Here is a 27,683-nt window from a genome sequence, read left to right on the forward strand (position 1 = left end):
CGCCCCTGAGCACACCATGTTCCCGCTCCTCCCCTCTCCTTCCCAGAGCTTGTTTTGCAGCAGCAAGTGCTGGGAGGTAGGCGGAGAAGCGGTGCGCTCAGGGGAGGGGGGGAAGCTTGGCTACGGTGGGTGCAGAGCACACACTAATTTTTCCCCGTGTGGGCTCGAGCCCCGGAGCACCCATGGAGTCGGCGCTTGTGTCTGGAGCTGTGCATTTGCAGAGTGAGGCAAACGTGTCTGCGCTTGTCATAAATATAAAGGGAAGGATAAACACCTTTAAAATTCCTCCTGGCCAAAGGAAAACCCCTTTCACTTGTAAAGGGTTAAGAAGCTAGGATAACCTCGCTGGCACCTGACCAAAATGACCAATGAGGAGACAAGATACTTTCAAAGCTGGAGGCGGGGAGAAACAAAGGCTCTCTCTGTCTGTGTGATGCTTTTGCCGGGAACAGAAAAGGAATGGAGTCTTAGAACTTCGTAAGTAATCTAGTTAGATATGCGTTAGATTCTATTTTGTTTAAATGGCTGATAAAATAAGCTGTGCTGAATTGAATGTATATTCCTGTTTTTGTGTCTTTTGTAACTTAAGGTTTTGTCTAGAGGGATTCTCTATGTTTTGAATCTAATTACCCTGTAAAGGTATTTACCATCCTGATTTTACAGAGGTGATTCTTTTACTTTTTTTTTTCAATTAAAATTCTTCTTCTAAGAACCTGATTACTTTTTCATTGTTCTTACGATCCAAGGGCTTGGGTCTGTGTTCACCTATGCAAATTGGTGAGGATTTTTATCAAGCCTTTCCCAGGAAAGGGGGTGTAGGGCTTGAGGAGACTTTGGGGGAAAAGACGTTTCCAAGTGGGCTCTTTCCTGGTTATATATTTGTTAGACGCTTGGTGGTGGCAGCAATAAAGTCCAAGGGCAAAAGGTAAAATAGTTTTGTACCCTGAGGAAGTTTTAACCTAAGCTGGTAAAAATAAGCTTAGGAGGTTTTCATGCAGGTCCCAACATCTGTACCCTAGAGTTCAGAGTGGGGAAGGAACCTTGACAGCACTGGATGCATTAAAATCATGTTTGGAAAGTTATCTTTGCAAACAAAAAGGACAGAGCCCTGGGAGCTTTTTTGGGGTGGAGAGTTATGAAAAACTAGATTCTGCAGAAAGTGATGACATAGACCCAAGAATGTTTCCTACTCACCCTGGGCAAATACTTGTGTGGATTTTTGAAAGCCTGACTTTGGCTAGGAAAGGGATGGTGATTGAATGAAGGTGGGAAAAAATTAGAGCATTTAGAAAAAAAACTGAAGAAAGAATGAAATTGAAAAACGTTCAAATATATGAATGGATGTGTCAGGGGGTGCACTCACCGATGGTGGCATCTTCTGCTAGCTGTCCTGGAAATTAGCTCTGCCAGGCATTGAGCTCCCCCTCTGGCAGGGTCTTTCCCCCAGGCGGTGTCTCCCTGCAACCGTCTCACTCCACGGACTGCAATCTCCTCTTCATGGCACGTCACTAAGGTCCTCCCTCTCTAGGGAACTTGAAGTCCTTCCCAACCCACTGGCTGGCCTCTCCAACACCCTCTGACACTCACAAGAGGCTGGTAGGGGAACCCAGGCCTCTCCTGTACACTAGATTCCAGCCCAGGGACCCTATAACAAGCAGCTAAGGCTCTGTATGGACCCAGCCCTTGCTGCTGTTTCCCTGGACTACTTCCTACATAACTAACTTCCTTTTTCCCTGAATTCACTAGCCTTGCAAATTCCTCCACTCAGGGAATGACTGCAGCTTGCTTTGCTGCACAGCCTCTTTGCTGTTTACTGATCCTGGGCTTTATCCTCACTCCACCTGTTTCTGGCCAACTGAGCCTACTTCTAATCAGTGGCATTCTCATGTGCTCCTCCTCCAGGTGCATCCAGTGGAGTTCTTATTGAAGGCCGGCCCCCATAGCCCCTTTCAGCACTGTGTAATACAGATGCCCTATAAATATAAAGGAGTGGGGACTTGGCAAGGCAAGAATTCAGGTACAGTGGGCTCCTGAAGTGAAAAATGAAGAGGAAAGAAAGGTAAAATTAAGTTTATATACACGGCTTGTATTGATATTGCTGAACCATATTATTCACAGTAGAAAACTAAATGGTTGCACCTGTCTATAGGGCCTGAAGTTCTTGACAGCACTCTTCTGAAGACACAAACCTTTCAGTCCCCTCCAAAATGTGTTCTTTTAAATAAAATATTACAGCAATTATCAACGGGTTTTATAACTGATTTATAAATGTAATATGTATCTTTGTATTTTTATTGAGTTAGTTTAAGACACATACATTTGCCTGCCTGATAGTTTATTATGATAGTTAATATAAATTACATTTTCAGATAACTGTGGATGACAAACACTAGAGAAGTGAACATTTTGATTCTTATTATTCCTATAATGGCAAAATAGATAAATTATACCTCTCTCTTTAAAAGTGCTTGTGCTGTGGCTCAACCTTAAGGGACTAGGAACTGCCTTAAAGATGACCCTGGAGATCTAGTTATGTCAATAACTAACTGTTACATACCTACTGGAAAGATTTCTAAAGCTGCGCACAGAAAAGCAAAAAGGTCACTCCTTGAAACACCTATGCTGTAGGTGATCTAAAGAACTCCTCCTAGGGAGTGAACTATAGATTCTTTGTACTACTAAGCTAGCACATCAATGGCCCTCACCTCCCTTATAAGCTATGTTTGATGTGGAATGGAAACTGAGGTGAAAGAACCATATCTAATGAATGTGGAGGAAAACAAAGTGCAAATAGGAATACATATCTGATCTGCCCTGCCTAGCCTAGCTTCACCTAGTTTATATTGTGTATAGTACCAAGTACTATTTGCCCATGTTCCCTTCGTGAAGATTTTGCACTTCAGGTTCCATGGCAGCAAATTAAATCTATTCCTGCTTTCAGCATGAACTTTTCTTCTGTTACATGTATTAGTTACAGATTGAATCAAAAAATATCATGCGTTACCTAGGGAGGTGGTAGAATCTCCTTCCTTAGAGGTTTTTAAGGTCAGGCTTGACAAAGCCCTGGCTGGGATGATTTAACTGGGAATTGGTCCTGCTTCAAGCAGGGGGTTGGACTAGATGACCTTCTGGGGTCCCTTCCAACCCTGATATTCTGTGATTCTATGATTCTATGCATATTAATTCAAGTAATGCAAATAAGATATACTGTAATTCAAATAGCTAAGATCAAAGTCCTGTTTCTTGGATATGTGAAAGATTGGGTGGTTAACACTTCAAGTAGCAGAATAATTACAATCGGTGAGAGCACTTAAAACTTCTTTCTTTGTACATTTAAACAGGAACCTCTTAAAAATCATGTATGAGATATCTTGTTATCAGCATCTTTCCTAAACACATCTTCTGAATAGGAACCTGTCAGGCCTCTTCTGTAGGTACTGGGCTGTGCTACAGTATGCACAGAAAGTAAAGCAGTTCTGGAAATAATTTTTTCCCCATGCAAAGTTTCAACAAAACCGATTTTTTTTTCATGTTAAATTTTTCAGTTTTTCATATAAAAACCGAAAACTGCAAAACTGAAGATTTTTTGTTGAAAAACTGAAAATGATGTAAACTTTGAAAACTTGAAATTTTTAAACAAACATAGAATGTTTTGCAAAAAGCCAACCTGAAAACAGCATTTTCCATTAAAAATGCTCTACTGGCAAATTTTCAGTCAGGTTTAGGAACCAGTATCCAGTCTAGATTTCTTAATGAGCTCTTTGACCCATAGAACAAATGTCCCTCCCTTTCCACTGAATAACCAGTAAAATGCACTTTGTGCAATCCAGGGCATTATTTTTCTGATGACTTTCATAGCATGCAATAATGTTAATAGTAGAGATGGTCAAACGATGGCAAAATTATTCATGAATAATTTGTCAAAATCCCAACATTGGCTAAATTGTTTATAAATAATAATTTGACCAGCCCTAATGAACAGTCCAATAGTTGCATCATCATCCTTCACTACAACTCATGGGTTGTTTGTTTCTCTTTTAAATTACATTTACAAGTATGCAAGCACAGGACCATCTGTATCCCCTGCCCAGGGTCTACCAGTCAATAAAGAGATGAAACTAACGTTGTAATAGACTAAAGGCTGTGTCTACACCAAGGATTATCAGTAAGTCTAGCATCAGTTCAGTTTCATCAGTGATAGCAATAGTACAGGTTCTAGTATAGACCAGGTGCAGATATTTGTAATATTGTTTTCACACAGAATCTCCCATCCAAGTGTTGACCATGGCTACTGCTGTTTCTCTTGTGAGAGCTGACAAAAGTACAGCAAAAGATGGGATGTTTGAAGGCCCTACTTTTGAATATTTAATTTCTGCCTATAATATTCTTTTTAATTTGACTCCATAGGACTCAATAAAACAGGATTTGTAGTAAAACAAGCAAGGAATTCATCACGTGACAGGTGGTAATCAATAAATCATGTGCTATCTTGTAGCTATCTTGTGTTTCAAGTCAAATTTCTACATTTCAGAGTCAAGACTACTAGCATGCTTGTGGTTTTGCACTTGTAGCTTTCCAGCTCTGCAGTGCTGATTTAAAAATTGCTATTCTTCTCTCCTAATGCTTGTGAGAATCAAATTCAATATCCACAAAACTAAGGAAATGGAATGAAGGAGCCAACAGAGAATGCTTCTTGCTAATCATCACTTGTTTGCAATAGCCCACATCCATGGCTTTTCAATGGAGATTCATGTTCTGGTGGGTTTCATGAACTAAAGGGAGTAACAATATAACACAACACATAGCGCTCAACATATTCGGTGTTCAGTACAAACATTAAGGGCTAGATTGTGCAACCTCGGCTCATATGGGCGAAGACTTACTCACCTGAGTAGTCCCATTGAAGTCTATGGGATTACTTGTGTGAGTAAGTGTTGCACTAGCCCTAAGTAAGAAAATAAAATCCACATGGTTGCTTGGTTACCAGCTCATCACTTTGGTCAACCGATCACACTCTTGACCAGTGGTGAGCTGGAGCCAGTTTGCACCGGTTCACGTGAACCGGTTGTTAAATTTTGAAGCCGGTTTAGAACCAGTTGTTAAAGGGGTGGGCAAACTGTGGCCTGCGGGCCACATGCAGCCCACAGGACCGTCCTTTCCATCCCACCTGAGCTCTCGGTTGGGAAAGATCCCCTGAGAATTTTTACTCACCCAGCGGCACTCCGGGCCTTCGGGGGCACTTCGCGGCAGGTTCTTCAGTGCCGCTGAAGATGCGGAGCGACTAAAGGACGTGCCGCTGAAGACCCAGAACAACTGAAGGAACCGGTTCTTCAGCTTCTGGCAGCTCATCACTGCTCTTGATATCTACAACAAGGGGGAAGGAAAGAAAGCCAAAATAGGGAAAGAACGAGTTGAAGAATAGTTAGATAACTCAGGCCTTGTCTACACTACGAAATTAGGTCAAATTTATAGAAGTCGGTTTTGTAGAAAGCATTTTTATACAGTTGATTGTGTGTGTCCCCACACAAATGCACTAAGTGCATGTAGTCGGCGGAGTGTGTCCACAGTACCGAGGCAACCGTCGACTTACGGAGCGTTGCACTGTGGGTAGCTATCCCATAGTTCCCGCAGTCTCCACCACCCATTTGAATTCTGGGTAGAAATTCCAGTGCCTGATGGGGCTAAAACATTGTCATGGGTGGTTCTGGGTACATATCGTCAGGCCCCCCTTCGCTCCCTCCCCCCGTGAAAGCAAGGGCAGACAATCGTTTTGCACCTTTTTTCTTGAGTTACCTGTGCAGACGCCATACCACGGCAAGCATGGCGCCCGCTCAGCTAACCGTCACTGTATGTCTCCTGGGTGCTGGCAGACGCGGTACTGCATTGCTACACAGCAATCAGTTTATTGCCTTTTGGGAGCAGACAGTGCAGTATGACTGGTAGTCCAGGGTGCTCTTTTAACCGACCTCGATAAGGTCGGGGCGCCTGGGCAAACATGGGAGTGACTCAGCCAGGTCATTTCCCTTTTAAGTTTTTTCTCCTGGGGATTCAATCCTACCGGCAGTGCACTGCCTTTTAATCTGCAGCCAATAGAAGACGATGGCCAGCAGTCATACTGCATCGTCTTCTGCCAAGCACCCAGGTGATGACTATGGCTATCGGTCATACTGCACAGTCTGCTGCCAGCATGATGTATAAAGATAGATGAAGTGGATCAAAACAAGAAATAGACCAGATTTGTTTTGTATTCATTTTCTCCTCCCTCGCTCCATGAAATCAACGACCTGCTAAACCCAGTTTTGAGTTCTATCCTTGAGGGGGCCATTCTGTTTCTTGCAAAGCCACCGCCTTTGTTGATTTTAATTCCCTGTAAGCCAACCCTGTAAGCCATGTTGTCAGTTGCCCCTCCCTCCACCAGAGCAACGGCAAACAATCGTTTCGCACCCTTTTCCCTGGATTTGCCCGAGCAGAAGCAGACGCTATAGCACAGCAAGCATGGAGCCCGTTCAGCTCACCACAGCAGTTATCACCATTGTAAACACCTCGCACATTATCATGCAGTGTATGCAGAACCAGCACCTGAAAAGCCAGGCGAGGAGGCGACAGCAGAGTGGTGATGAGGACATGAATACACTTTTCTCTAAAACTGCATTCCCCCACAATTTGGAGATCATGGTGTTAATGGGGCAGGCTGATGCTGTGGAACGCTGATTCTGGGCCCGGGAAACAAGCACAGACTGGTGGGACCACATAGTGTTGCAGGTCTGGGATGATTCCCAGTGGCTCCGAAACTTTTGCATGCGTAAGGGTACTTTCATGGAACTTTGTGACTTGCTTTCCCCTGCCCTGAAGTGCAAGAATACCAAGATGAGAGCAGCCCTCACAGTTCACAAGCAAGTGGCAATAGCACTGTGGAAGCTTGCAACGCCAGACAGCTACCGGTCAGTCGGGAATCAATTTGGAGTGGGCAAATCTACTGTGGGGGTTGCTGTGATTCAAGTAGCCGATGCAATCACTGAGCTGCTGCTATCAAAGGTAGTGACTCTGGGAAATGTGCAGGTCATAGTGGATGGTTTTGCTGCAGTGGGATTCCCTAACTGTGGTGGAGCTATAGACGGAATGCATATCCCTATCTTGGGACCGGACCACCAAGGCAGCCAGTACATAAACCACAAGGGGTACTTTTCAATAGTGCTGCAAGCTCTGGTGGATCACAAGGAACATTTCACCAACATCAACGTGGGATGGCCGGGAAAGGTACATGACGCTCACGTCTTCAGGAACTCTGGTCTGTTTAAACGGCTGCAGGAAGGGATTTACTTCCCAGACCAGAAAATAACTGTTGGGGATATTGAAATGCCAATAGTTATCCTTGGGGACCCAGCCTACCCCTTAATGCCCTGGCTCATGAAGCTGTACACGGGCAGCCTGGACAGTAGTCAGGAGCTGTTCAACTATAGGCTGAGCAATGGTGGTAGAGGGTGCATTTGGACGTTTAAAGGGTAGCTGGCGCAGTTTACTGACTCGCTCAGACCTCAGCTAAACCAATATTCCCATTGTTATTGCTGCTTGCTGTGTGCTCCACAATCTCTGTGAGAGTAAGGGGGAGACGTTTATGGCGAGGTGGGAGGTTGATGCAAATTGCCTGGCTGCTGGTTATGCACAGCCAGACACCAGGGCAGTTAGAAGAGCACAGCAGGAAGTGGCACACATCAGAGAAGCTTTGAAAACCAGTTTCATGACTGGTCAGGGTACTGTGTGACACTTCTGTTTGTTTCTCCTTGATGAAAACCTGCCCCCTTGGTTTACTCTAATTCCCTGTGAGCCTCCCGCCTTCGATCACAGCTTGCTTGCAAAGGAAATAAAGTCACTGTCATTTAAAAAACATGTATTCTTTATTCATTGATTATAAAAATAGAGAGAGAACTTACAAGGTAGCCCGGGTGGAGTGTGGAAGGAGGGAAGGAAAAGGCCACTTTAAAACTTGTTTAATTCCAGCCTTCTGTTTCTTGGGCTGTCCACTGGGCTGGAGTGGTTGGGTGCCCGGAGCCTCCCACCCCTCGTTCTTGGGCGTCTGGGTGAGGAGGCTATGGAACTTGGGGATTGAGGGAAGGCGGTTAAGCAGGGACTGCCGCGGCAGTCTGTGATCCTGCTGCCGTTCATGAACCTCCACCAGACGCCGGAGCATGTCCATTTGATCCCGCAGTATCCCCAGCATTTCCTCATGCTTCCTCTGATCTTCCTGCCGCCACCTCTCCTCACATTCATCGGCCACCATCCTGTACTCTGCTATTGTGTCCCTCTACACAGCTCTGTCACTGCTGGATGACTGCATGAGCTCAGAGAACATGTCATCACGCGTGTGGTTTTTTTTTGCCACCTTATCTGAGATAGCCTCTGGGATGGAGGAGGGAGGCTTGAAACATTTGCAGCTTCTGGAGGGAAAAAAAGGGAATGAAGTATTTAAAAAGATAAATTTTACAGGACAATGGCTATACTCTTTCACGGTGAACAACACCATTCACATTACATAGCACGTGATTTTGGTACAAGGTCGCATTTTTGCATCTTATATTGAGTGCCTGCAGCTTTGGTGTTAGAGATCACACGCAGGGCCGGGCAACAGAATTCGGCTTGCAGGCAGCCATGGTAAGCCATAGTATTTCAGCTTCTGCAACCTTCATAACAGCAGCCCCCTCCTTTCCCAAACCAAGCAAAGTCCGTTGAGTTGGCCATTTACTGCTGCAGTTTTCCTGTTAACGTGCAGCAGCAGAAACCAAACTAACCCCCTCCCCCGCCATCCAATTCTCTGGGATGATCACTTTTCCCCTCCCCCCACCACCTGGCTGGTATCAGGGAAGATCCCTGCTAGCCAAACACCAACAGCTCAGCGCCAATGCCCCCCCCCACCCACCGCGTGGCTAACTGCGGGGAGAATTTATTTTCAGCCACAGGCAAACAGCCCAGTAGGAATGGCCACCTCTGAATGTCCCCTTAATCAAATTCCCCTATTTCAACCAGGTTACCATGAATGATATCACTTTCCTGAGGATAACACAGAGAGATAAAGAACGGATGTTGCTTGAATGCCAGCAAACACCGGGACCATACGCTGCCAGGCTTTGTCATGCAATGATACCAGAATACTTGCTCCTAGCATGGCATGGTAAAGTGTCCTACCATGGAGGATGGAATAAGGCTGCTCTCCCCAGAAACCTTCTGCAAAGGCTTTTAGAGTACCTCCAGGAGAGCTTCATGGAGATGTCCCTGGAGGATTTCCGCTCTATCCCCAGACACGTTAACAGACTTTTCCAGTTGCAGTACTGGCCACAAATGCATCCCAAGTCCTCAGGGCTACTTAATCATTAAAAAATGCTTGCTTTTATAACAAGTATTACATTTAAAAAGGTACACTCATCAGAGGTCCCTTCTCCGGCTTCGTTGGGTTGGGAGGGTATTTCAGTCAGGGTGATAAAAAGATCCCGGCTGTCGGGGAGAACAGCGTGCTGTGTGCTCTTCCCAAGCTCGTCCTCCTCCTCATCTTCCCCATCTGCAAAATCCTCAGCCACAGCGGAGAGTATCCCATCCTCGGAGTCCACGGACAGGGGCGGCCTCCTCAGGGGCGGCCTCCTCAGGGGCGGCCCCCCCTAGAATTGCATGCAGCTCAGCATAAAGCGGCTTGTCTGGGGCTCTGTCCCAGAGTGTCCGTTTGATTCTTTGGTTTTCTGGTACGCTTGTCTGAGCTCCTTAATGCAGCCTGAAGAAAAACGAGTACTTGTGGCACCTTAGAGACTAACCAATTTATTTGAGCATAAGCTTTCATGAGCTACAGCTCACTTCATCGGATGCATTCAGTGGAAAATACAGTGAGGAGATTTATATACACACAGAACATGAAACAATGGGTGTTACCATACACACTGTAATGAGAGTGATCACTTAAGGTGAGCTATTACTAGCGGGGGAGGGGGGACCTTTTGTAGTGATAATCAAGGTGGGCCATTTCCAGCAGTTGACAAGAACATCTGAGGAACAGTGGGAGGTGGGGGGGGGGGAGAATAAACGTGGGGAAATAGTTTTACTTTGTGTAATGACCCATCCACTCCCAGTCTCTATTCAAGCCTAAGTTACTCGTATCCAGTTTGCAAATTAATTCCAATTCAGCAGTCTCTCCTTGGAGTCTGTTTTTGAAGTATGCATCCAATGAAGTGAGCTGTAGCTCACGAAAGCTTATGCTCAAATAAATTGGTTAGTCTCTAAGGTGCCACAAGTACTCCTTTTCTTTTTATCATTCTATGTATCACTGTGGGCAGTGCATGGCATACACCCAGATCACTAAAAATACACTTACTACTAAAACTATACTGAACATAATTTAATCTTTGATGATTCAGAAGGCGCTTCAGGATCTTGCAGTGCTTCAGGCTCATCATTAGCAACATCAATTATCATTGTAGTTGTAGAAGTTGTAGGAAATTGGGCTGAATTTGTAATGACACTATGACACACCCTGGAAGCTGCTTTTCTGAATAAATCCCTGGTATCAGCTTGTTTACTTGTCTTCGGCCTCTTTTGCATAAAAGTAGAGTGCAGAATGTGCAATTGCATAACCTCCTGGGCAGTATACTAGTCCCAGTTACTAGATTGAAGATTTGTATTGGGAGATATCAGAACTACAATACCCACCTGCTGAAGTGAAGAAACAGATTGACAGAGCCAGAAGAGTACCCAGAAGTCACCTACTACAGGACAGGCCCAACAAAGAAAATAACAGATCGCCACTAGCCATCACCTTCAGCCCCCAACTAAAACCTCTCCAACGCATCATCAAGGATCTACAACCTATCCTAAGGACGACCCATCACTCTCACAGATCTTGGGAGACAGACCAGTCCTTGCTTACAGACAGCCCCCCAACCTGAAGCAAATACTCACCAGCAACCACACACCATACAACAGAACCACTAACCCAGGAACCTATCCTTGCAACAAAGCCCATTGCCAACTGTGTCCACATATCTATTCAGGGGACACCATCATAGGGCCTAATCACATCAGCCACACTATCAGAGGCTCGTTCACCTACCAATGTGATATATGCCATCATGTGCCAGCAATGCCCCTCTGCCATGTCCAGTTTGGCCAATGTACAGTCTCTACATAAAAGAATAAATGGACACAAATCAGATGTCAAGAATTATAACATTCAAAAACCAGTTGGAGAACACTTCAATCTCTTTGGTCACTCGATTACAGACCTAAAAGTAGCAATTCTTCAACAAAAAAACTTCAAAAACAGACTCCAAGGAGAGACTGCTGAATTGGAATTAATTTGCAAACTGGATACGAGTAACTTAGGCTTGAATAGAGACTGGAAGTGGATGGGTCATTACACAAAGTAAAACTATTTCCCCATGTTTATTCTCCCCCCCCACCTCCCACTGTTCCTCAGATGTTCTTGTCAACTGCTGGAAATGGCCCACCTTGATTATCACTACAAAAGGTCCCCCCCCCCCCCCGCTAGTAATAGCTCACCTTAAGTGATCACTCTCATTACAGTGTGTATGGTAACACCCATTGTTTCATGTTCTGTGTGTATATAAATCTCCTCACTGTATTTTCCAATGAATGCATCCAATGAATGCATCCAATGAATGCATCTTTTTGCGAATATAGACTAACACAGCTGTTACTCTGAAACCTGTCTTAATGCAGCCTCTGTCTCTCATGGCCTCTGAGATTTTTTTGAAATGTTTTGGCATTTTGTCTTTTGGAACGTAGTTCTGATAGCACGGATTCCTCTCCCCATACAGCAATCAGCTCCAGTACCTCCCGTTCGGTCCATTCTGGAGCTCTTTTTCGATTCTGGGACTGCATGGTCACCTGTGCTGATGAGCTCGCCTGGCCAAACAGGAAATGAGATTCAAAAGTTCCCGGGGCTTTTCCTGTACACCTGGCCAATGCATCTGAGTTCAGAGTGCTGTCCAGAGTGGTCACAATGGTGCATTGTGGGATAGCTCCCAGAGGCCAATACCTTTGAATTGCGTCCACACTAACCCTAATTCGAAACAGTGATGTCAATTTCAGCGCTAATCCCCTCGTTGGGGAGGAGTACAGAAATCAGTTTCAAGAGCCCTTTATGTCGAAAAAATGGCTTTGTTGTGTGGACGGGTGCAGGGTTAATTCAGATTTAATGCTGCTAAATCTGACAAACTCGTAGTGTAGACCAGGCCTCAGATTTATTTAAGTCAGTAGGGCAGGGTCTGATGAGAATTGGTCTGAAATAAACAAGATGATATTCAGTCAAGACAAGTGCAAAGTAGTAAACTTATGAAAGAAAATCAAACTGAATCACAACTACTAGGCTAGGTGGTGGTACTGCTGAAGAGGATCTGGGGTTTATAGTGAATCACAAATTGAATATAAGTCAACAATGGAATGCAGTTGCAAAAAAGGCTAATATCATTCTGTACTCAGTGAGGATGAGACACACTTCATTCTCAGAAACAGCTGAATCATTTTTGGCTGAACTGTTGAAAAAACACTCAACCTGAGGCAGACCCGACATGGAAAATTTCAAAGGTTGGCAAAGTTATAAGCAACTGAAAACAGGGTCTTATAATGGGTCGAGTTGGGCAATCTTGATAATAGGTGGTGCTAGCAGCTTTCTTAAAAAGGAAAATAACTTTTGTACACACTTAACTGTATCCCTCTCCTGAATCCTTTGTATGCTGCCTTCCTTATGTGGTAAGCTCTTTGCAGCAGAGACTCTGTCTTTATAGATGTGCAATAGCTAGCAGAGTAGAATCCTCATGAGGGCCACTTTGCACTTTGAATAAATAGATAAGAATGAAGCATCCTAGCTTCAAAACAAAAACAAGTACATTTCATTCCTCCTCTAAAACAAATCATCTTGCTAAAATACTTGGTGGCTGAAAAAACTTGATTTTTGAAATAATTAAAATATTGGTTCATGCCTGGCCACTGAAATTCAGTTGCTTATCCTAAACTCTCACTTTCCTTAGGTAGCAGGAGAGAATTATAGAAGAATCGGGGAGGGGAGGGAGCGAGGGGAGGAAGAGAATTCCTAGCATCAGTGTATAGCAATCACTCTGTAGTGTGCATTCAGATGCTGCTTCTCTTGAATTTGGGATAATTACATTGCTATGAAATCCTCCAACCAGTTTGGATGATAGTTTTTCTGTTAGAAACAGAATGGGTGGAGTGAATAATGGGAGCCTGTGTGCTGTATAATAAGCTAAGCAATAATACTGAGCCAAATGCTGTTCTCAGTTATCTGAGAATATGATAAAAGCATTTCTCTCTGTATGTATGCATATAGATATAAATTAAATCACACAGTATCTCTTTGAAGAAGGTAAATAGTGAAGTATCATAATCCTATTTTACAGATTTTAAATAAAGAGAAGTGAAAGAATAATAATTAAAATTGATTTATTATTTCTTATTTTATGGTTCAGTATATGTTTCACTTCTCTAGCATCCTCCATGCAAGAATATCAAGGTGCTTTACAAACCCTTATGCTTGAAGCCTCCCTGCATCATTGTGAACTAGACATGTATTATCCATATTTTACAGATTTGGAAAACGAGGTACAAACTGGCTAAAGTGGTGTTTATGTTAGAAATAGGCTGTGGTCTCAGCACACCAGAAGACTATGTCAAGTTTTTGTAGGCCTTATGGGAAAACAGAGTTTTAAGGAGAAAGAAAAGGAGTACTTGTGGCACCTTAGAGACTAACCAATTTATTTGAGCATAAGCTTTCGTGAGCTACAGCTCACTTCATGCATCTGATGAAGTGAGCTGTAGCTCACAAAAGCTTACGCTCAAATAAATTGGTTAGTCTCTAAGGTGCCACAAGTACTCCTTTTCTTTTTGCGAATACAGACTAACACGGCTGTTACTTCAGATCCCTCCTTAAAACTGGTTTCAGAGTAAGACAATGAGCTAGTTTTGCAGATGTTTACAGGTTGAGGGGCAGCCTGGGAGAAAGCATAAAGCTGCCACAGAATTCCTATGTGTTGCTAAGCAAGTCATTTAAACTACTCATAGGTGGTCACTAATTGTATGTTCTTCATTTTCTGGGTGCCCAGCTTGTAACCCTGGGGTCTGATTTGCAGAAGTGTGAAGTGCTCACAGCTGCAATTGATGTCAATGAGAGCAGTGCTCTGAATATGTCAAATGTTATACAAAGCTATGTACTCTGACAAATCAGGACCTGGGCATCTCAGATTGGGCACCTAAAATTAGTGGACACGTTTGATCTTAATCTCTCTGTGCCTCTGCTCCCCATCTCTAAAATGGGCATAATGCTGCCTGATCACCTGACATGGGTGTTGTGAAAATAAATCCATGTTTGTGAAGCACTCAGATACTTTAGTGATGAGCACCATAGAAAATTCCATGAGGAAATTAATAATTCTGTCTTCAGAGCATGGTTTGAATAGTGCACAAAAAATAAGACCTGGAGCCACACACTGAGTAAGGAAGAGAAAATAAAATATTGACTAGGTGTTCATTAATTGAGCACTGTCCATGCTGTGCACTGAATGAAACAGGTGTCCCATGAAAAAAATAGTATGCACTCATGTAATTGACTATTACATGCACTCATGTAATTGACTATGTAATTGTAATTTAATTCATGCATTTGCACCCGGGGGCCAAATTAAAGTTGCATGGGCATTCTTAAATCTGGCATTTCCTATCTTTTGAGTACTTGAGTTGACTTTATTAATGTTCTTTTAACATCATTTTTGTGTGTACATAAATAGTAACTATCCTCAGCACAGCTTTCCCTTCAATAGCTGCTGCACTCATTGCAGGGAGGGAAGTTTGTGTAGGACAAATAAGAAGCGTGGCAAATACTTGTAATAAAATACAGAACTAATTGAAATGTAAGAGCTTTTACGTTATGTTATAATCACAAAAATTGGGACATGTTCATGGAATATTTTGTTAAGGTGTATGATTCTTTTTCCCCCACACAAAAATAGGCTCATTTCACAGTGAACATGGGCTAACTTTTGAGAGAAACCAGGCCTTTTCCCAACAAAAAATGTCTTTCATAATAAAAATATCAAATTTTGCATTTCCACAAGTCTTGGATGCAAAATATAGCCATTCTTTCACTGTAGACAATGCAAAACTGGGGGCTAGGAAACCATGTATAACAAAACAGCACAAACTGTTGAGAAATTCCACACAACAAAAACAATGATTTTTCCCACAGTTCTAAAACAGGCTGTTTATACTTTTCATGTATCTGGGTTGTGTCTTTCCTCTGCTTGAAGTCAGATTTTTCCTTGTGCTGCCAAAATTCGACACTGCAGCACAATTGCCTTAGGATCCTTCTATGCTACATGAACTGCAGGCTGCCGTGCGTCAGGAGACTTGGTTGTAGGCAGTGAGGCCTAGAGTGGCCAGAGTCCAGATGCTAGAGCCAGGAGTCAAGATAGGGCCGGAAGCAGAGCCAAAGGTCAGAACTGAAGTCAGATTCTAAATGCCAGAGCCAAGGGTGAAGACTGAGTTGGAATCAGAGTTGAGGGTCAGAACTATATTACAATGAGTCAGGAAAGGCAGGAGCAGGGCTGGTTCTGAGGCAGGAACAAGGCTGAGACAGGATGAGAACAAAGCTGGGTGCAGGGCAGGATCTGGGCCGGATCAGCAGAGGAACTGAGCAGGGCTTGGTGAAAGGTGAGCACAGAGTGATAGAGAGTCTATGGCCAGCAAGCTGCTGCTGAGCTTAAGAACTGGCCTGCTCGCTTCCTTAGGCAATCAGGCAGGGTGGTCCATCAGGTAGCCAGCTGGCTTGTTAGGGTATCAGGAGTACTCGGCAGCTGCAGGGCCGTGCCCCTGACACCATGGTACTAAACATGTATCTTGATACAGCCACAAAGCCTAGGCACTAATCCGAAAACTTAGTGCTGCTCAGAAGTCTCCAGCATAGTGCCGTCACCTGTCTCTCCAAACAGCATTGCTACCCACCTAATCAAAGGTGGATAAGGACAAAAACTTTGAAGAAAACTTTGGAGTGAAGAAAAATGGCGGCAATAAAAATAGTGCATACCTGAAACCAAAGAAGACTGCGGATGAAATAGAAAGGGTGATCAAAACACTGAGAACAGGTAAAGCATGTGGGCTTCATAACATCTCCCCCAAATGCCTGAAGAATTAGTAAACACTGAACTATCTTTCTATCTAGAGTCATTGAGGAGAATAAAATTAAGATCTGGTGCAGAGCAAAAGTAATAGCCTTGCCAAAATCTGAGGAAAAACTATTGATTTGCAGAAAATTACCACCCCATCTCTTTGTTAAGCTGTATGTAAAAATTACTGTACTTTAAAGAATTGCCCCCACCATTGGTGGTATACTGAGTGTAGATCAAGTAGGCTTCAGACCAAACTGCAGCACCTGGGGACACCGCTGGATCACATCTACATCAAGAATGGCTTCTGGACTGAACTGCTGCCCAGAGGCCACTGGTTTCAAGTTTCACTTAGACAAAAGAACAGCTCCTGGAGGTCCCAAAACAATTGACCTCAGGACTCAGTTCTAGCACCAACGATTTTCAACTTTTTCACAAATGACCTTCTTTTCACCAGTGCCAGGTGTTTTAATCTATGCAGATTTCATCTGCCTGGTAGTGCAGGCCCAGGATTTCACTCTCCTAGAAGAAATCTTGGATGCAGAAAAGAGATGGCCCTCTATTGTAAAAGGTGGTGATTTAAACCAAGTGCCAGAAAGACAGCGTCCAGCTGTTTCCATCTAAACCACACGAAAGCCAACAAACATTTTAACATCTTCCTGAATGGCCACAGGCTGGCCCACAACCCAAAGCCTGTGCATTTAGGTGTTACACTGGACCGCATCTAGACATTCAAGGGACCTCTTACCAAGACCTCACTGAAAATAAAGACAAGAAACAACCTGATCATCAAACTAGCTGGTTCAACCTGGGGAGCCAATGCACAGACACTGAGAAGCTCTGGGCTTTCCTTGTTCTATTCTGTGGCAGAGTATTGCTCCCTGGTGTGGGTCAGTTCCTTTCACAAAGGACTAGTGGACGCTCAGCTGAATGACACAGTGTATAATAACTGGTACCATGAGACCGACCAACCAACCTGGCCTGGCTGCTGGTCTCGTTCAGTCTTGCCCCTTCTGACAACAAGTGACAAATCACCTTCCAAAATCTGCTCCTTAGGGTACAAGATCAGTCACATCTATCCCTTTTTAAAGGTGTGTCTAATTCACTGATCTACTGGCTTGGCTCCAGGTACCTCATTAGGACAATTTCTTTAAAGAACCTTGATATTGCCTCTGAAGTGGCATGCTAGGTGGCAAGAACAAGCTTCAAACATAGACACTGCCTATCCTCTGACAGACCCAATAGTTCAGCCTCCTGGTTTTGACCTTCTGCGGGCAGAGGTCTATCGCTTCAGATGTAGAGTGATCAGATGTGCTTCAAATGGCTATACATGGAGCCTTTGTGACTCTCCTCTTTGCCACTGTGGCCAATGAGAAGTTGTAGATTACATACTTGCAAGGGCTGCCTGGTTCCCTCATGGACTTTCCCAATGCACTTCCCTCAGCTATTGAATGGTTAAACATTTAGACTGTCATGCTTGACTTCAACGCCTATTTAAATGCAATCACAATTTTAAAAAAACGGTACTAGCAATGTGGCTAGGAAAACACTGTTCTATAACTAAAGGAAACAGTTTAAAACATGTTTTTTTGTTTACAAACACAATTAAAAAATGTTAGAACATGAATTCTTCTAACACTGGTAAAGAGAACTGTGCATTGACCTGCTTTTTCCAGTAGTGCTGATAGTTCTGCACTATCAGGCCCTGATCATGGATGGCTACTCATAGTAGTAAAGATGGGTACATGCTTAAATGTTTGCAGGATTGGGGCCTCAATGAGCTGCCTATATTTCAGTGGGAGTTGAGTGCACTCAACATGACTCTGGAGATGCACCACTGGGGTTTGTTCTCTGAACCAGTAAGTCAGACTACAGTACAGAAAGTACCCCCACCCTTTTGGGGGGGGGTAGCATGCCATCTCTAGGACTCCCCCGTGCCTCCATCATAGTGGGGAATAGGAACCTGATAGCATTGTTACTTTTGCAATGTCACTTCTAATCAAGAGTTTTTATACTGATAGATCTGCAAAGCAAATCTTTCCTCTTCACTTTATGTAGGGAATTACTGAATGGCTGTCTAGTATAACTAAACATATAATTTCATACTTTGTATCTTTTGAACACCTTTTGGTTATAACTGTGTTTGCCACCGTATTTTTAACTCTAATTAGGTCAATTTCTGAGTTCTGCTTTTTCAGCTGGACAGTATTCCTTCACATCATCAAATGTTTGTCTGTTGCTCTGTGAAATAGTCAGCTGAGCATTAATTATCATTTACCATAGCATTGTGTCTGGCTGATGTAAAACATACCCCAGGATATGCACATCTGGTGATCAAATACACTTGTTTAATTGATTCTTTCAGTGAACTTTCATCTAGGAGGCCAGGCAAGGAATTTGTGAATAAATTTAGATACGTCAGTTACAAGTGCTGCCATAAAAAAATGTTGGTTGCAAAAATGAGGTGTTTTTATAATTCTAATGTCTTCTTGCAGAGCTGTGCTTGTTGCCAATTAACCACAGTTGGTTCTACATTTACCAGAGTTCAGTAGGAAATAAGTGCAAAGGTCCAGATCCTCAAAGATATTTAGGAACCTAGTTCCCATTGAATTCAATTTGAGTTAGATGCGTAGGTATACTTATGGTATCACCAATTAGAAACCTCATTTTACTGTGAGACTGAGCTAAGGTGGCGATAATAATTCTTAAATATATGTTCTGAATATGGCTATTCACCATAGCAACAATTCTAAAAGCATATCTTTATCACTAACTATATTTTTGTCACCCACTGGTGATCTGATTTCCTATACATCACTGGGACCATTTTGTCTGTGGATGGATGTGTTACAGGCATAGCAGGAGGACCAAACAATGGGTAGAACCCCAAACTTCTCTCATGTAGACAAGGCTACAACTTTTAATCAAATTTGTAACCAGTTAATGATATCGTTGGCAAAAAGCATCATTTATGTCCACACACCACACTGTTAAACCTTGGTTGGTAACAAGTGGCAACCAACAGTGTTTTGTTCTTTCCTAGTCTCATATATGGTAGTTTTTCCTGTAACTGATTCCGCATGATGGCCACTATCTTGGCTGACCCCAATGATTGAACTGGGGAATTCTAGAGCTAAAAACATAAGTGGCTGTCGCATAAGCTAAAGAGCCAGGTTCTCAAGCTAAGAACTGTAACAGACTCGCGTCCTCTGTGGATTTGTTACCTGGGGTTATCTGAATCCAAAGCTATGGTAATTATTCTGTTTTCCAGGCGGTGTCAAGAAATAAATCAGTGGGGGACACAGCACCTCCGTCTGATGAATGATTGGTACACATGAGGGCTTCTGCCCAAAAATCTTTGTTTTTCTTAAGTACAAAGCACGCATCAAAATGCAGTAATCTAGAACAGTGCTACTCAAAGTGGTGGTCCGCGGACCAGTGCCGGTCTGCAAGCCATCGGCTGCTGGTCTGCGCACACATTGGGGAAAAAAAATTGCCGGTCCCCCATATCAGAGAGCTTGAGAAACACTGGTCTAGAACACACCAGAATATAGTTACCCAAAGTCTGAGGTGGTGAGTGGCAGCAACAGGTTTCCAGTTTCCAGCATTTCTCCTAGCTGCTGGGGAGTTTTATGCCAGTGACTCCAGGCTCATAGAAAATCCAAACTTCTCGAAAGTACACTCTCTAACTAAAGTCTTTATAGGTTTTTCTCTGGATCAAGCACATAACTCATAATGGACTCTAATAGGCTAAAAATCTCCACAGCAATAGCAAATAATAATTCATTATTCTACTTATCATTACAAACACAGACCAAGGTCAGTTATTCACACTTCCTCCCCCTTTTCATGAATCTGTCCTTGTTAGTAACACTGCAATTGTGCAGATGTTTTTGTTATGTCTGCCTAAGCCAAGGCCAGATTTTTCCTGACTCTGGTTTTCTTGTTTCCATCTTATGGTGGCTGAGTAGTAAATCCAATTCTCTCCTAACAAATTGGGCACAGAGGAAGACCTGTAATTCACACAACGAACAGTGGGTTACATCAGGATGTTTTTTCTTCAGTATGGACAATCTCCCTAAGCATGTTCGTATAACCATGTTGACCAGTCCTCCTTCCTATCACCTCTCCATCTGATGGGACTTGCAACATTGCATTTTCCATGTGCTTCCTGTTTAATAGTGTGGATTGGAACTTCCGCCCACCCTTTCTTGATGTTTTATTTTTTTCTAATAATTATTTGTTATAAGGCTGCTCACTTAATAAAAGATTCTCTTTTTTTATCTTGATTTTTTTTATTACAGTTATTTACATTCTTTGGAAGAGTTGAAGATCAAACACAGAACAGGATCAGAGAAATTATGGAAATTAGCTACTTAAGGAGACTTGGTAAGAATGTTAATAGAATTGAGGAAGGAAAACATCAAGTAATAAAAACGAAACTCATGCAACTTGCAATATAAACATCAAAGGAGAGCTGGTTTGGAAATGATAATGAGGCATGCTTAGAATAAATGTAGACCAGTCTAGGGCTGGTGTGATCCAAATAGTGCCAAGAGGTTGTGTAATTTACATTGTATCCGAGTTTCTCTATAGCTTTTCATCCAGGCAAATTCAGTATTTTGATGCTTTCGTGAACCTGTGTGGGAGTGTGGAGATGAGGATGGGAGGGAAATGAGAAGAAAATGGCTGCAAGATACCTCTCACATGCCACCTGTCAGTGACAGTTCCTGACTAAAAAAGCAACACTGCAGTCCAGTCTCCAGCTCTGTCATTCTGATACAAATGTAAATTTCATCTCCAGATACTCCAGATAGACACCTTAATCTGGGCAGTGTAATCCCTTCCAATATATTTTTATACATATACTAGTCAGTTCTGCTTTGGGTCACAGCAAGTTGTGATGTCTAATTCTAAATCATAAAAGACAGAATCCTTGATCCTCAAGGTGTGCATATGTGTGGGTGTACCTCATGCAATGTAGGCCTGACTTTTTACTCTCACTAGTGTTGATCTTTAATGGAGTTACTCTTGATTTACACCCATGTGAGATCAGAATGAGGCTGTGTGTTTCTGGGAGGGCTGTTATGGTATAAGAATCTAGCCACTCTGATGTTTCTGATTAATTGGTAGAGAGAGATTTTTTTTTAAAAATTTCTGTTCCTAGATTTTACTGTTCAGCATCATTTAAACTACAGAAACTTCAAAGCCACAGTGCTGTGATGATGATGTCAGTATTTTATTTTTAAAAAGTCCAGTTTGTTTGTTTGTTTGTTTTTAAATCCAGTATTGGAGAGCTTGAAGAATCTGCTTGACTATGGAGAATTGGAAGCCTTCCCAGGCAAGTGTTGTAAACTTCTGCTATCTAAGCCATCATCAAGACACAAATTACAAGCCTTATGACTGTAAAGGTAATATTTAAATATGAACCAGGTTTAACCGATGCAGTACTATTTTCCAGGACCTCCAGACACATAGCTCCAGCTCCTCTGTTGCTGCTTATAGCTTTGTCAAGCTGTAGCAGTGAAAACCACCCAGAACTTTATTTTCACAGCTGCTTACAGGGTTCTGAATACCAACAGTGATATTGTCATGCATAAGACACTCTGCTACTCCTTGGAAAAGCTATGAGTAGCAACAGAGTCAGATCCTGGACCAGCTTACTGGGGAAGAAGGCTCGAAATGGAGGTTGGGAACAGTAGAGAAATAGAAATATCACTCACTCATCTCAGTTGCTAGAAGTGTCTGGGGTGAGAGTGGAAAGAAAGAGAATTCTCCTTTTCCCTTTTGGCAACCAGAGGGATTGGGGATAGTTGGAGGGGTTGGAGCTTCAAAAATATCATAAATTTGCTACATGGGGGGATGATCTGGAAGACAGACTAAGCCCTGAGTAGAGTTGAGGGGAACCACTAGTAGCATCCTCTTCTTTCTAAAAAATTGGGCCTAGGGTAGGATGTGTTGACTTTTTTCACATGGATCATGAGTCCTCCATCTTCTACACTGATTTCTGGCTAGTAGGTGTATTCTTCTGGCTAGTATCTGACTGGTTAAATTCTAATCCCGATGTATAAAAGGATATGAGTGATAGATTGTATACACAAGAGAAATATGGGATTTAAAGAAAGATGTTATGCGTAGAAGGAGGGAGAATATATAAAGGAGGAGATAGAGAACACAATGTACGGAAAGAAAGAGAGTTAAGTGAGGTGCGGGGGAGAAGGAAAAGAGGAAACAGATGTTTAAGGCAGCACAGGAAATGAAATGATGTGAGCCTGATGTTCACAAATGCTGAGTATCCACTCGCCAAATGAACGGTTTCAGAGTAGCAGGCGTGTTAGTCTGTATTCGCAAAAAGAAAAGGAGGACTTGTGGCACCTTAGAGACTAACAAATTTATTTGAGCATAAGCTTTCATGAGCTACAGCTCACTTCATCGGATGCATTCTGTGGAAAATACAGTGGGGAGCTTTATATACATAGAGAACCTGAAACAATGGGTTACCATACACACTGTAACAAGAGTGATCACTTAAGGTGAGCTATTACCAGCAGGAGAGCGGGGGGTGGAAAAAAAGTCAATGTGAGTGATAGGTGCTCAGCAACTGTGGAAATCAGGCCCCAGGAGTTATTCCAGGAAAGAAAAGTTGGCAAGAAGCCAGGAAGGGAAAGAAAGTACAAGAAGGTAAGAAACGTGTAGAAAGTTACATGTAAAAATATACAGAGTAGAAGGTGGACTGAAAACATGTTATAGTTAAGTATGGTATATACTAAGCAGCATATAGCTGTTTATTCCTTTAAATTGGAGGGGACTCAACACTACAGCAGACTTAGGTCTGTTTTGTAGTTTTTCAAACCCTGCAGTATCACTTCTTTTAAGAACCTCTAAATTAGCATTTAGCAAGATAAACATAATGTCACATGGAGGTCCCAGGAATGTTGCCCATGGTTTAATTGAACTAGGAGAATCAATAGATTGTTTTTCAAGTAACTTCAGTGCATACTGAAATAAATATATGTTGCTGTTCCACAATATTTCTAAGTGTAGCCATGATCTGTATACGATGCTCAGAATTTTGAAAATAAGTCAATAATGCAGAGTTGTTAAGTCATAGAAATTAGGCAGGAATACGAAATAGGTCTTTTCCATGTCTATCTCCATTCTATGCAAAGTTGTTTCCTATTGTACATTTTCTAGAACTCAGCCATGCTCCTAAATGCTGTTACCCTGACTTTATTCTCACAAGTCACCATGGTTTTCAGATGATCTGCTACTGATCAAACAGGAGGGCAAACTGCTAGAGCACTGGTTGCAGAAGTCCTGTTCTGAGGCTAACAAATTGTGACAGAGTTTTAAAAATTCTTATCATGGCTGTGCTGCAGGCAAAGAAAAATGTCTTCCGCACCCCAGCATCCAGATCTGGTTAATGCAGGTTGTTTTCATCTGGGACAGTGTAGAGTATTTCTCAATGGGAAATTGGCAAATTATTTTGCAATTGAGATCGCTCCGCTTCAGACCAAACCATCTGTCTGCTTGGTAGCAGAGTATGTGTGGCAGGGAAAATGCAGAATCCAAATGTCAGCTGGTGTTTCTCACTGAGGCTCTGGGACATGTGAGTTAGGTCCATGAGCCTTTTTCCTAATGAACACCAGTTGAGCTGCTGGTGCCACCATTAGAGCTGTTAACATATGGCTGTAACAGGGCAAAATTCCAACTTCTCTGTGAACACAGATCTGTAGGGAGAGTTGACTCACCCTTACTCGGCCACCAAGCCTTTGCCCTCCGTTTGAAAGATGAGCCTGATTTTTAAAGGTCAGCTGGAGCTTTGCATGCACATCGATGGGAACTGTGGCTGTTCAGCCACTCTGACAATCAAGCCCAGTGTAAATAGATGCAGGGAGTATTGAATTCCGCAACTGTTTGTTCCCCAATTCAGCCAAAGATACAGGTCTTTGCTGTAATTCATTGTTACTAAACTGAAAGTGGCAAAAGTGGGATACTTCAGTGAGACAAATAGTGCGCTATGTTTGTGTTTCATTGTGTGTTAACCCCCCTTCAACAGAGGAATCTTAGCCGTCTCACACTGAATCACACTGTCACAGGCATATACAGACCTGGGTAGGAGGATCATGGATCCCAGTCAGTAAGAACAATAATTTACAGTTTGTATCGGACGAGAAGTTCCCTGGGGGGCAGAGAATCCCAACCACACTTATTACTTAGTGTTTTCTTTGGTGGATTGGGTGTGGTTTTTCATGATATCACTTGCTGAAACAATACTGCGCAGTCTTTATTTAAACCTGTGTTTTTTCCATCAAAAATGTCCAACAATATGTACAGTATAATATAAGTAAAGACATTTTTGGTACTGGTATTGCTCAAATACCTTAGGATTTTTTCCTAATCCTCTAGGTGTCTAAAAATATACAAACATTGCAAAGTCAGCACATGAAAAGTTTCCAGGCAAGTCTTTGGAGATCTAAAATCTGTTTGTGAAGTGACATTCATTCTACCACAGAGAGAAATTTATTGAAAAGAAATCAAAGGAATAACAGTTTGTAATAAAGAAACATGTTTGCAGTTCTAAAATGTAATGCTTCATACTTCTCTCAAGGCTTGCTTGTGGCAGAAAACCCGTGTTGTCCATTTTGTTTCAATAGCTCTATGCTACAGTGGAGCATAAGTGAAATGACTTTCTCCTTGAAGGAAAACCATAGTCATTGGGGTCCATGGGTGGGATCCCTGAAAGTACTTAGATGCCTAAGTCTCTGTTTTGGCTCCTTTGAAATCCACAAACCTTCCACCAGACCCTATAGGCACTAAAGTCACTCAGCATGTAAGGTTTCAGGGTAAAATTTCCCCAGATGTCTGTGTTTCTACATCTGAGCACATGTACTGTTGCCCCTGTCGATCTCCCACCTAAGCCCCAGAGTGATCCACAAACCAGGGGAAGACAGGCATTCCATGCAGGGTCTGATTTGGTAGGGGCCCTTTGAGCATACCTACCGGACCACATCCCATTCAAAATTCAGCAGGAGGAAGTGCTGTTGCCACCCACCTTAACTTTTAGCCCAGTGGCTAGAGCACGCACCTGGGATGTGGGAGACCCAGGTTCAATGCCACCCTCTCTACTAGATGGGGAGAGAGGATTTGAACAGAGGGCTCCCACCTCTCAGGAGGGTGCTCACACCACTGAGCTATGGAATATTCTAATGTAGGGGTCCCTCCATCCCTCCTGTTGAAGCTGTTCCACTGTAAATAAATAATGAAAGAGTGGTTGGAGCAGGGAGACTGCACTAGGGTGACCAGATGCTAAATACAAAATATCGGGACTGCCTCAGGGGGAGCGCCTTTTCAGTTGTTACACTCACCCGGCACGTTTGGTGGCGGGAAATAAATCTTGCCAGCGAAGAAAGAAGTACCCACCACCAGAATGCTGCTGAAGCCCGTCAGCGACTGAAGTACCTGCCACCGAAGTGCCGCCGAAGACCCGGACGTGCCGGGTGAGTGTGATAATTGAAAAAGCGCTCCCCCTGCCTGTCACTGCCACCTAAGAGGGGGGAAAAAAAAAGACACGCTCGAAACAAAATTGGGATAAATGGCGTCCCTACCATGCTTCGGTCGGGACGCAGGACAAACTGCTCAATATTGGGACAGTCCCGATTTTATCGGGATGTCTGGTCACCCTAGACTGGACTGGGGTCTCCGACCTTCCAACTGGGTGCCCTAACCACTGGATTACAGAATCATTCATTCTCTATCTGTGTCAGTGTCTCTGGCCCAAAGAGTATTTAAGAATTTATCCACAGTGGACCTGTCATTGGCCCAGCAGTCCAACACTCGGGGAGGCTCTAGGCTTCCTGTCCTCACCTCACCATTCCTCAGGTGCCCCGATAAGAATCAGGTACAATCTAACCTGTCACACTTAAATCTCACTAATCTCTGGCTCCTGGATGGGGAAAATGAGTAGGTGAGTATAAATTTTTGTCTGAATATTATTTTCATGGAAGAAAAATTACAGGTATTTTTTAACTTCTTTGAATAAATTTCCCATATAATCCTCACACTTAATATGATTATTCTATTTGTATGCCTGTATCATTTCTGTATGTGAAGTTAGGGATTGACTATGTATCAATTACAAGTGGGTTTACACCTGGAGAACGCCTACCTGACAGAATGTAATCTGTCTGGATGGGCCATTAGGGAGAGCAATAGGTCTTTAAAGATGCTAATCTCCCACCTTCCTGAGAAATTTCCTGGGATGCTACAAACAACCTTTGACTCATGGCTGCTTTGACACTGCAGGGTCATGTGATCATGTCACCTGGTACTGGACATGATAGAATACCAGTATTTTTCCGGGGTGGGACCACTCTGGAAAACAAAGGGTTCCTTCCATATTTAAATCCTATTTAAGGCCAAGGAGTGACTTAATCAGTGTTCATTCTCCACTGAATCCCCACCCAGGATGACTGCTGGAAACATCTAAGAAACAAAGACAAAGGAGGGTGGGGGAGAGACGGACTGAGCCTAGGCTGGGAAAGTGTCTGGCCTGTGAAAGAAATACCTAGAGTTTTAAGCTGCAAGCAAGAGCAGCTTGCCTTCAAGAACCTCTGCAATTTGTCTAAAACAACAGTTAAGGTGAGAAATTACTCCTTGTAACTAGTTTCTTTAGTGTATTAAGCTTAGCTTGTGTGTTTGTTTTATTTACTCAGTAATGTGCTTTGATCTGTTTGCTAACCCTTATAATCACTTAAAATCTATCTTTTGTAGTTAATAAACTTGTTTTTGTTTTCTCTGAAATTAGAGAACTGGGGGGCAAAAAGCTGTGCATTTCTTCTTCCACATTGAAGGAGGGAGCAAATTTTATGAGCTTACCTGTACAGTTCTCTCTGCAATGCAAGACAGTACAATTTGGGGTTTACACTCCAAGGCGTGTGTTCACTTGAGTGCTGGGCAATTCCCTGAATCCTCCCATGCAGAACTGATTTCAGTATCTGTGTCTTTATGCAGCTGGGTGTGTCCCTAGCTGTGTGTAGTGCTGGAGGATGCTTGAGGGCCTGGCTCAGCAAGACAGTAAGGCAGCACAGGCTGGTGGAACAGGTGGGCTCAGTGGTACCCAGTACATCATGTGGCACCCTGTGTGTGTGTGTGTATGTGTGGGAAACCTGTCACAGTCTGCATAAGTAAAGAAAAATAGCACAATGCAGTCAGTCACACAAGTCTTTCTAAGGAACCAAATAGCATGCCCAAATTATAAAATCAAAAGACAAAGGAAAGAATCAATAAAACTAATTGATATAATAGGTCACCTCCAGAAGAGGAAAAGGTTTTGCTGAGAACAGAAACATGACTTCTAAGCAAAACACATGTTTTTTATATGTAAGAGGACTAAAATAACTCCAAGCCAATCAATATAAGATCATACAGAGAATTCTTTAACAAATAACAGGATTGAAGATAGGTGCTTTTGAAAATTTTACCTCAGTGAGCACATGGCCCATTTTTAGAAGT

The 27,683-nt window shown here is 42.9% G+C and overlaps 1 long non-coding RNA gene across 1 annotated transcript; it reads left to right on the forward strand.

Moving 5' to 3' along the window:
* The first annotated feature begins 85 nt into the window (after positions 1-85).
* LOC142071558 (uncharacterized) lies at positions 86-22,076 on the forward strand. Its single transcript, XR_012667656.1, has 3 exons — positions 86-477; positions 1,903-2,059; positions 21,457-22,076. It is a non-coding gene; the product is annotated as an uncharacterized LOC142071558 (long non-coding RNA).
* Positions 22,077-27,683: the final 5,607 nt, after the last annotated feature.

This window comes from Caretta caretta, chromosome 3 (assembly GCF_965140235.1).
Source record: "Caretta caretta isolate rCarCar2 chromosome 3, rCarCar1.hap1, whole genome shotgun sequence".
Lineage (NCBI taxonomy): Eukaryota > Metazoa > Chordata > Testudines > Cheloniidae > Caretta > Caretta caretta.